This window comes from Cryptotermes secundus, unplaced genomic scaffold (assembly GCF_002891405.2).
Source record: "Cryptotermes secundus unplaced genomic scaffold, Csec_1.0 scaffold1568, whole genome shotgun sequence".
Lineage (NCBI taxonomy): Eukaryota > Metazoa > Arthropoda > Insecta > Blattodea > Kalotermitidae > Cryptotermes > Cryptotermes secundus.
The window spans coordinates 73,201-83,756 of NW_019718636.1; positions in this window are offsets into that span (position 1 = coordinate 73,201).

Consider the following 10,556-nt stretch of genomic DNA (forward strand, 5'->3'; position numbering starts at 1 on the left):
AAAGAGGGGGGCCGATGGAAATGTTTGGAAGCGACAAGAGTGGACCCAGAGAGAGTCATTGATGAAATCTTGAGATCTGTCAATTTAGAAGAAGATGAATCAGGTACCAGTAGCATAACGTCATCCTGGAAAGATGGTGAATTTTTAGTTTTTTAATTTCTTTAATGTCAATAAAATAATGGCATGAAAGCTGCATTGTTCATGTATACATATCTTGGGCACAGTTTTCTGTCGTTCAATATAACAGTTCTCACAGTGGTCCCAGAAGCACGTCTGTGCCTTTATTGTTTAATAATAAAGTTTTGTTAATTACCAAAGCTGAAACAAAATTATTATTTTATACCATATTTTTTTAATTGACCCCTCTCTCAAAACTTGCCAGATTTCTGACTGTAGGATATGAAGTTCAGTATGTTAATACCAAAATATTCTGTTGGACATGAACCTGAGCCAGTTCCACCCATCTCTGATTGCCTCAACGTATTGGCATTTCTACAATCATCTTAATATTATCCTTACATCTTCTTTGTTTCTCATACTTTATTTTAGTAGCTCATATCTCTGATCAGTTTATGGAAAAGCAGTAATTGTAAGATCTGTTTCAGTTACTACTTCATATTGTCACAATGTAGTTATGATAATGGGAAAGCTGTCTTTGCGCTTAAGCTCCATATCATAAAGAAATTGAAGGAGGGGAGTGGAATTAAAACTTCACTCATTCTTGACTTTGAGATTAGAAGGAGATGAGTGATCCTTCTTATGCTGTGCCTGCTTAACCACTCAGGAAAGAACCCCTGTTATTTCCCATTGTATAGGAAGCTGCCCTGGGCCCCACAGCTGGTGAAGACATGATGGTAAAGACCAAAATCACTATCCTTCCTGAGAATCAAACTCTATTCAATCAGCCAAAGATCTGAAGTAAAATATAGCATCAAATATGTCTGATCCTTTCATGTTTCAGAATGAACTGACCATTCAGAAATGCTATGTTCTGCTGAGCAGTCAGTCTTCCTTTGTTTTGTTCAGTAATTACGCTGCGCTATTATACAGTGATTATAAATGAAACATGGGGTGATGGTATGAATAGCAATCCTACGCTCATTATTATAAGAATTCTTAGCAATACAATTACTGAGTCAGTTTTTATAGCAGTAACAGCCTGGACTTGTATTTGGGAGGTACCTGGTTCTAATCTTTGATGGGCTACTGGCTAACTGAAGTGATGTCTCTTTCAGTCTCCCCTGTGCTTGCAGGTAATGTACTTTGAAACAACTCATGACAATTTCCTTTCAGATCCTTTCATGCTCACCATTTATACTCATATATACAAACAACAGCACCACAAATTAACCTAAGTAATATTCAGCTTGTTGGAAGTTAGGATGGCTCAGTCAGCGCAGCAACTAGGTTATGGGCTGGACGACTGAGGAGTTGGGGTTTGTTTCTCAGTAGAGGCAAGTTTTTTTCTCATTCCCATAACATCCAGATCAGCTTTGAGGCCCACTCATCCTCCTATACAGTGGTTATCAGGGACTCTTTCCCCAGGGGAAGAAACTGCAGGTGTGTGAAGCCGACCACTCACCTCCATCTAGTGCCGAGGTTAAGAATGGTGGAGCTATACCTCTACTCCCCCACACCTTCTTAGTATGGTGCTTAATTAATTAATTAATTAAACCCGTAATAAGTTGGTTAGCTGTAAAATTCCCACCAATGTAATGAGGAACTTCCAAAGGCCTAATGCTCTATGTAGACCACAGTCTGAAAATCCCTGAACTATAAAACTGTAAGTATATTTTCTTTAACTCACTGTGCATGTATTTGCATGGTGTTAATTTTGCCATGTTTGTAAAGAAACAAAAAGATTTTGAGTAAATGAGTGAATGAGAAATTTTTCAGATGTGGGTGACATTAGTGTAAATGAACAATAAGTAAATATTGGTGAAGAGCTAGAAATAACGAATTGTGGGACAAAATGAAGATCGGTAATGAGGTTCAGTATTTAACTGTGCTCTTGTTCCCTTCAGCTGTACTAGCCAGAATTGACCAGGGAAAGGGGCACTTGTTTATATCATCCTAGACATGAATTTATGGAAGCCATGTCTAAAAAAAATTTGTGTGATTGCTGTATTCATAAACAAAATTATTCTTTTGCTTGCAGTCTGTTTTAATGTGATTTTTATGTGGATTTTCAGCATCAGGTCTGCACCATTTTATTGCAAAGGATGGTACAACTGCACTGGACAGCCATGACGTGAAGAGTCAAATGCCAACAGGAGTATTTAAGCAAGTGGTCATGGATTCAGAAAACAGGTAGCACCCCAGTGGAGAAGTGGGGTGTTAGTTTAGACTGTACAGGATCATGAGAATAAGCATGTGTTTACCAAGACAAAATAAATTGGGATGTAAAATGTGACATGTTTTTATGATTGACAGAAACTGAAACAAGACTATAAAGACTGCATGCAATTACATGAGGCATTACAGTTAAAAAGAAAGTGGTTGTCTTTGGTTAATTGTGATTTATATGTTGTGTGATTGAGTCTTTATGAGCAGTTATGTGTTAAAGGTCTTTGTTGCCCAGGTCACTTAAGGCATTCAGTTTGATTTTTTGTTGTATGAGCAGGAGACAGAGGATTTATGTTTCATTGAAGATGATTATTACAGATGAATCTTCTAACTCAGTGATTAGCAATATTAATTGTACTAAATTCCTGGGATTAAACATTGATAGTTCAACGTCATGGAAGGATCATATCACTGAACTGTCATCAAGACTAAATAAGGCTTGTTATACAATAAGGGCAATAAAACCATTTATGTCTTTAGACTTAATGAAGTCGATCTATTATTCCTATGCACACTCTATTCTACTTTACGGTATTATCTTCTGGGGTAATTCTTATCTCAGTGACAGTATTTTTAAAATTCAAAAAAGAATAATAAGAGTTATTACTAGTTCAGGTAGATACGACTCATGCCGTGAATTATTTAAAAAATTACAAATATTGCCACTTCAGTCTCAATACATATTCTCACTACTTGTCTTTGTCATCAAGAACAGAAGTTGCTTTATATCTAATTCTGATATTCATGATATTAATACTCGTTACAACCACAATTTACACTTGCCTTCTACAAATCTATCATCTGTACAGAAAGGAGTACTCTTTTCTGGAAGTAAGATTTATAACCACTTACCATTAAATATTAAAATGCTATCTAAAGATATTAAGCATTTCAAATCTTCATTAAAAACCTACCTTACAGAACATACATTCTATAATATTGATGAATATTACCAATTAACTTCCTAATGAATATGGTTCTTTTTATATTTCTTGCCCTTTGTATATTTTGATTAGTTGTGGGAGGTCTTCCCACTGTAAGTTCAATTCATTCATGTTCCATTGTCTTCACTATTATCTTGTGTATTTGTTCAAACTATGTTTTGTGACACTGTTGTGCAATGTTGTGTTTTGCTTTGTGTCTTTGATTAAAATGTGTTTTGTGACACTGCTGTTATGCAGTACTGTGTTTTACTTTATGTCCTTATTGTGCTCTTTATGAATGTATGTATATATCATTATTTTATGTTTATATTGTATTTGTATCTTGACAGGTTCTATATCCCATAGGTTGATTTGACCTTGTGTGGATTAACAGAATGCAAATAAATGAATGAATGAATGAATGAATGAATGAATGAAATGCTTTCTGAGGTTAGTATCAAGCATTAGAACAATCACAGTTTTGTGTGATGAATCCAGTTTCAGGAAGAAACATTGTTTGTAAAAATTATTCTCCTCCTCCTCTGTTTCATTTTATTTAAATTGAGGCACTGTTCTTACTATAAAACCTTTTCTACACCTCCTCTGTGCTTTGTGTTATATTTCTAGAGCTAATAATCTTATATACAGGGTGTCCCAGGAGGAATGTGCCAAACTTCGGGAGGGTGTTCCTTATGTTAAAGTATGCCGATATATCCCAAAACACCTATGTCCAAAGTTGAACGGTTACGGAGATAATGGCCCAAGAAAAGTGTGGTCTTCTGGCAGGTCCAAGCACTGTACCTCGCTGTACCTCTCAGCTGAGAGCCCTTATCTATGTTTGTCCTTGAGTGCGATGATACTCCCTAGCCGTGCTTATGTNCCATTTATCCAGTCTTCCCCATTTCTCCATCTATAATCTGGTTGCTAGGTGCCCGTAAGTAGTTTTGTAGTGCAGAAGTGATGTCTTTATGCTGCTGTTTTGGTGGTGGGAACTGACTAATGAATATATAAACATACTAGCTGTATCCGGCCACGCGTCGCTGTGGCTCAGTCTAACGAAAACGACACAGCCTCTGTTGTCTATCACCGGGGAAACGCTGCCAGAGTCGAATCAAAAACTCTGAGTGCAAACTCAGGATCTGTGATGTGATTTCACTCGGAATCTCTTGTGATACTTGTGACCTCGTGATACTCGAGACACTCTTGATACTGAACAGTCGCCGGAGCTACACACTCTTATACATATAGCCAGCGTTCGGACGGGATAGGGAATACCTTATCGAAGAGTTAGTTTCGTCTGTTGCTTAGGAAATGCTGGCACAGAACACCTTCTAGAAATGTTTGGTTTCATCCGTTGTTTCGAAACGAAAACTCTTATCCTCTCATCTCCGGGGAAACGCGTTTGTTGTTTCGGCAATTCCTATGCAACGGCCCACTGTTATTACGTTTCCATGGAAGTATACTTTCCGGTTTCATCTGTTGTTACCCAACGGAACCTATTATCCTTTGATCCCCGGGGGGGTGAGTCAGAGCTCCCTTCCCCCCTTCCGCACGGTAACGTAACGCGCAACGCGCGGTGAAGTAACAGGATGATGTGGCACTCATTACGCAACAGGCAAGCACTGCGGCTATATAAGGGAACTGCACAGCGGCTGCGAGTTAGTTGTAACGTAGCAGTCGCCGAGTTAAGTAGTAGTCGAGCGAGTGTGTTATCAACAATCCTCGAGCTACCTCCGAGTTAGTTCCGAGTTAGCCAGCAACCAGTCAGTTGTATTCTGTCATTTGGAGTGTAGTATTTGTGATACTGCAGATAGCAGTAATTGTGAATCTGTAATTTGGGTGATTGTAAGTGCGAATGTGAAATAAAATTCGCTACATCAAATACCCCGTGAAGTTATTTGTCGCGTTATACACCCAATACGTGACAATATTTTGTAGGATGTATATTTGATTACATGTAACAGACAACAAATTTTAAAAGAAATTTATATTGATAAGTTATTGGAACAAAGGTAAATATCTGTTTACTTGATTCCATAAGTGAAATCAAATTGTTACATTAATTGTATTAAGACTAAATTGTTGTTAAAATAATAAAAAATTGTTTGCTTTGGTTCATTATTTGTTTTAATCATAGTGACCTTATAGGTCTAAGATAACAGATATTACATTAGACATGATTATTCTCTGATACTGTTGTGATTAATAAAGGTCTTGCCTTCATAGAGCTGGTTTCTGTTTCTTTTATTTTATAAGTTTGCATATTCAGGAGTCTGGAGATATTGTCACGTGTTGGGAGTATAACGCGATAAATAAATTCACACCGTGCTGGATGTGGCAAATTTTATTTCACATTCGCTCTTACAGTCACACAATTTACATATTCACAATTACTGCTAACTGCAGTATTACAAATACTAGACTGCAAATGCCAGAATACAACTGACTGGTTGCTGGCTAACTCGTTACTCTCCGCTGGCTAGATGGAGAACTGTTGATTACACACTGACTGTCTCCGGAGACGGCTACACGTTAACTCGACTACAACTGAACTCGGCGATAGCCACATTTCAACTAACTCACCCTTACCGCTCAGCCGGCTATTATTCCGTTAGCTGTTTCCTGTTGCCCGCGTCAACAGCGTCGTTGCGTGCCACGTCACAGTAGGAAGCGGTGCCGCGTCATAGTAGGAACCGGTGCCACGTCGCCGTGTTTCCGTCACCGCGCGTTGCGCGTTACATCAATTGGGGAAAGTGACGGGGTGATGACTCGCCTATTACCGTAGTAACGAGAGCGCTACCTTACCGCCACGTACTGCTGGGGAGGTGGTGGTCCTCCGTTGCGCAACATGTCACAATATATAGAATTAGGGTAGTTTAAATTCAAACTACAGTGTTCAGTATTCCTTCTTTCATTGCACTTTGAGGTGTAGCTGTTTGTGTGATATTTGTTTTTAATATTTCAGTTGTGCACATAAGGTTGCTTACATTTTACTATTTTCTGTAAGTTTCATTCAGGCCTACGTAATGGTGTATTCTGTGGAACTCGAGGTATGAATATTGTCTGTATGTAAGAAACAGTTATATGTAGCTATTAATTATCGTCCATTATTTATCGTCCATCAATATTGCAACATTCTTCCATTCACCACTGAATTTTTAGTTTAACATTACATACCTTGACACTACATGTTTTGGCCCCAAACGGCCATCTTCAGGTGTCTTGATATGTTACAATTATTTTATTAAATAGTGTTAAAGCTGCGACACGGTCTTAGTTCATGTTAAAATCACACTCTGTATTCCTCTTTTCAAGGTAAAACCAGATAAAACCCTTTAGAGTTTCTATTATACCCACGTTATTTTGGGGCATACTTCACCTCACATGGGGTGTCGTCCATTTTCATAAATGTATGTCTGTCCAGGGTGTTTTGTCTCGGCAGCTTGCCCCTCACGTTTGTAGCCTACTTTTCAGTTATGACTGCCATATGCCCCTGGTTTGCTTGTTTCCTCCACAGTGTGTGGTGTTGTCTTTACTAGTAAAAACAACACCACACGCTGTGGAGGAAACAAGCAAACCAGGGGCATATGGCAATCATAAGCGAAAAGTAGGCTACAACATGAGGGGCAAGCTGCCGAGACTAAACACCCTGGACAGACATACATTTATGAAAATGGACGACACCCCGTGTGAGGTGAAATAATATGCCCCAAAATAACGTGGGTATAATAGAAACTTTAAAGGATTCTGTCTGGTTTTACCTTGAAAAGAGGACTACAGCGTGTGATTTTAACACAAACTAAGACAGTGTGGCAGTTTTAACACAATTCAATAAAATAATTGTAACATATCAAGACACCTGAAGATGGCCGTTTGGGTCCGAAACATGTAGTGTCAAGGTGTATAATGTTAAACTAAAAATTGAGTGATGAATGGAAGAGTGTTGCAATATTGATGGACGATAAATAATGGGCGTTAATTTGAACAATTGCAACAGGATGCTGAAATACAGAATCAATTTTAATTATATTTTGCTTGTACATTCTGGCTATTAGCTTTTGTCATAAGAACAGTTGATAAATGTCATATGTATTGTGTCATAAAAATATTAAGTCTTCTGTATGAAGTTACATATACAGCTAAAAATTCCACATCAGTGGTTTGCTGTGCTTTTAAGATTAAATTTGCATTCATTCAAATTTTATAATGTCACTGGTAACCTTTACTTTCACATATAATTTGAAAATGACTAATGCAAGGAACACATTCCTATTTAAAGTAAAAACTTGACAACTTTGTGTCTATATATAATATATATAAAGCAAATAGCTGGGATAGAATTGGCTACTTAAGCACAGAGATAAAAGCCAGGCACTAAATATTTAATCTAAAGAGCATCTTGTTTACTTGAATTAGTCCATGCATAATTAAAAATAAAGCATTTTGATTGCAAACCACATTGAGTTTTTGTAGATGAGCCATGTTACATTAGAAGAATATGAACAAACTGAACTGCAATTATTTTATTGTCAAGAATGTATAATCAATGACTGTAGTGTGTAGTCAATGTATAATGATCCTGCTAGATGTTATTGGAAAATTATTTCCAGTACATAAATTGCATGTTGCTTTTATGATTTTAATAATTTATTAGGTGAACTCCAAAATGATAACTTATCATAAATTTAATTACATGCCAATAAATGGTAGTAAGTGGTGCTTTACTGAAGAGGATTTTACAGCAAATTAACTAAGCTCCAGTTGTGAAACTCGGAGTGTGAAAACACCACTGAACTCTCTTATTAATCAGTTGAACATTTGCTTTAAGTCATTTGTACACACACTTTAAAAGCCTTCTGCTGGGTTTATAACCAGCTTCTCCCTCAGCAGGTGCTGCACTCTTGTGACATGGAATGCATGGGTCCAGCAGGCTCAGCATCACATTGTTTCCATGCAAGTAACATTACCCCAAGTCAGAATCCAGCTGCCATCATCATAGTGCTCTTTTATAATAATGGTTAATCAGTTCATATATGTTGACAGTCTCAGCTGTGTCCTGTGAATTTTGTGAAAATTTCCTATACTTGTTCTCATCTTTGTCAGTTCTACAGTAAAAGTGACATCATCATCTTTGACTTTTAAAATGAATTTTTTTAAGAAAGCTGTAGTAAGGTAAAATTTATAGAAGTAGAAATGGAAACTTACCAAAGCAGGGAATCACAGAGACATCAGTAAAAGAAAAATTTTGTATTTCAGTCCTTCTTTCAATAAAATAAGTTTTCTTCCTTTCCTGTATAATCTGAATTAAATTGTTCTTTATTTATAAAAATAGGACCTGTTCAGAAATGAGTAGGCATAAAAGGGATATTTTCATTCCATGTTTGTAAATACTTATAAATTATATTTCTCTTTAGATATTGGCAGTTGTCTTCCTTCCGTACAGTTTAACATCATAGTGTGATATGTTTATAATTGTGTGATTGTTTATAATACCATGTTAGTTAAACTGCCCGTTAAAAGAACTTTAACAGAGTTCACAAAATGCTAGGGTAACTTTCCAAATATAGTAAACTTTCTGTTATTAGGGTTGACGAAGGGAAAGGGATTACCGGGAATAGAAAAACACAAGTGAAAAATACATATATGTTTAAAAACAAAATCCTGACAGATACGTATTTCACCCATCCTTACTTATTGGTTATGTATCATACAGAACTCTTTTATTTCATATTATCTTTGCTTGTTTTGATAACATTTTCTTCTTTTTTTCAGTGTAGGTGGTAACAACGCTTAAAATCTTCATCTGTAATCATTATTTCTCTGTTTATACTTCTTTGTGGCTGTGGCACTAGATAAGAAATATAGTGACAGTACTATCTTACACTTGTTAACAGATGATGGAAGGTGTACTAGTGAAATTAAATCCAGGATTGCCATGGCAAAAGCTGCATTTAGCAAGAAGAAGAATCTTTTTACCAGCAAATTGGACTTAAATTTGAGGAAGAAACTAGTGAAATGCTACATTTGGAGCATAGCTCTGTATGGGGCTGAAACATGGACACTTAGGGCAGTAGATCAGAAACATCTGGAAAGTTTTGAAATGTGGTGTTATAGAAGGATGGAGAAGATCAGTGGGACCGATTATGCGAGAAATGAAGAAGTGTTAATTAGAGTCAGTGAGCAGAGGAATATCCTACACGAAATAAGAAAATGGAAGGCTAATTGGATTGGTCATGTTTTATGCAGAAACTGCCTTCTAAAAGAAGTTATTGAAGGAAAGATAGAGGGGTGGATAGAAGTGACAAGAAGACGAGGAAGAAGACGTAAGAAGATGCTGGATGACCTTGGGGACAGAAGAGGTTCCTGTCATTTGAAGGAGAAAGCTCTAGATTGCATTAAGTGGAGGAATTGTTTTGGAAGAGACTATAGACCTGTTGTCTGACAGATTACTGATGATGATGATGACGACTATCTTACACGGTTTTAGTTTACTTCTTCCCCTTGCTGGAAACTAGTAGTTTGTGATTTCCATAGCACATAATTGTACTATCCCCTTAGAGGATTTGTCGTCTGCAGTGTGGGTTTGTTGCATATAATCTAAGATTCATATCTATAAGCCTTCCCTATAATGTCATTCTTTGTTATAAGTCTATTAAGATTTCCAGAGTATATCTTCAGTTTACTTGGAACACAAGCAACAAACATCAGGTAGCTAAAATATTATTCCTAAGGCATTCTGTCTATATAGCAGCTTCAGGTTACATTTTTAGTAGGTGTTTTGTGGTGTCTGCTTTCATTCCAACATGTTGGCAAAACTAATACTGCCTTTCTCTGTATAATGCAACACATTTGTGAAGTGGCATGCAGAATTTTTGTGAATAAAGCAGTGAAAGTACAGAATATGATGTTCTGACTGTGAATTCATTACATTTTGCATTACTTTCCTCAGAAATTGTAATGTATTGGTATTGTTTTCTTCTGATAGTGACAGTTTTATATGAAGCATGTACCAGATTTTAAATATTTATGGTACTTGCCTTGTGTAAGTAAGCTCACTCTGATATGAATGATAAAACTGTACATCACATTTGAACACAATCCATTTTCATATACCTCAGATATTTACACTTCTGCAAGAATGCATTAATTGATAGTTCATCAGTGGTCTTAATAATGTGTTCAGTGCAGTCAGAAAAATCTTGTATGCTGGATACTGTGTTAAAGTGTATTAAAATAAGCAATGTATAATATTATTTACAAAATCAGTCTGTTAAATGTCAAGTAACT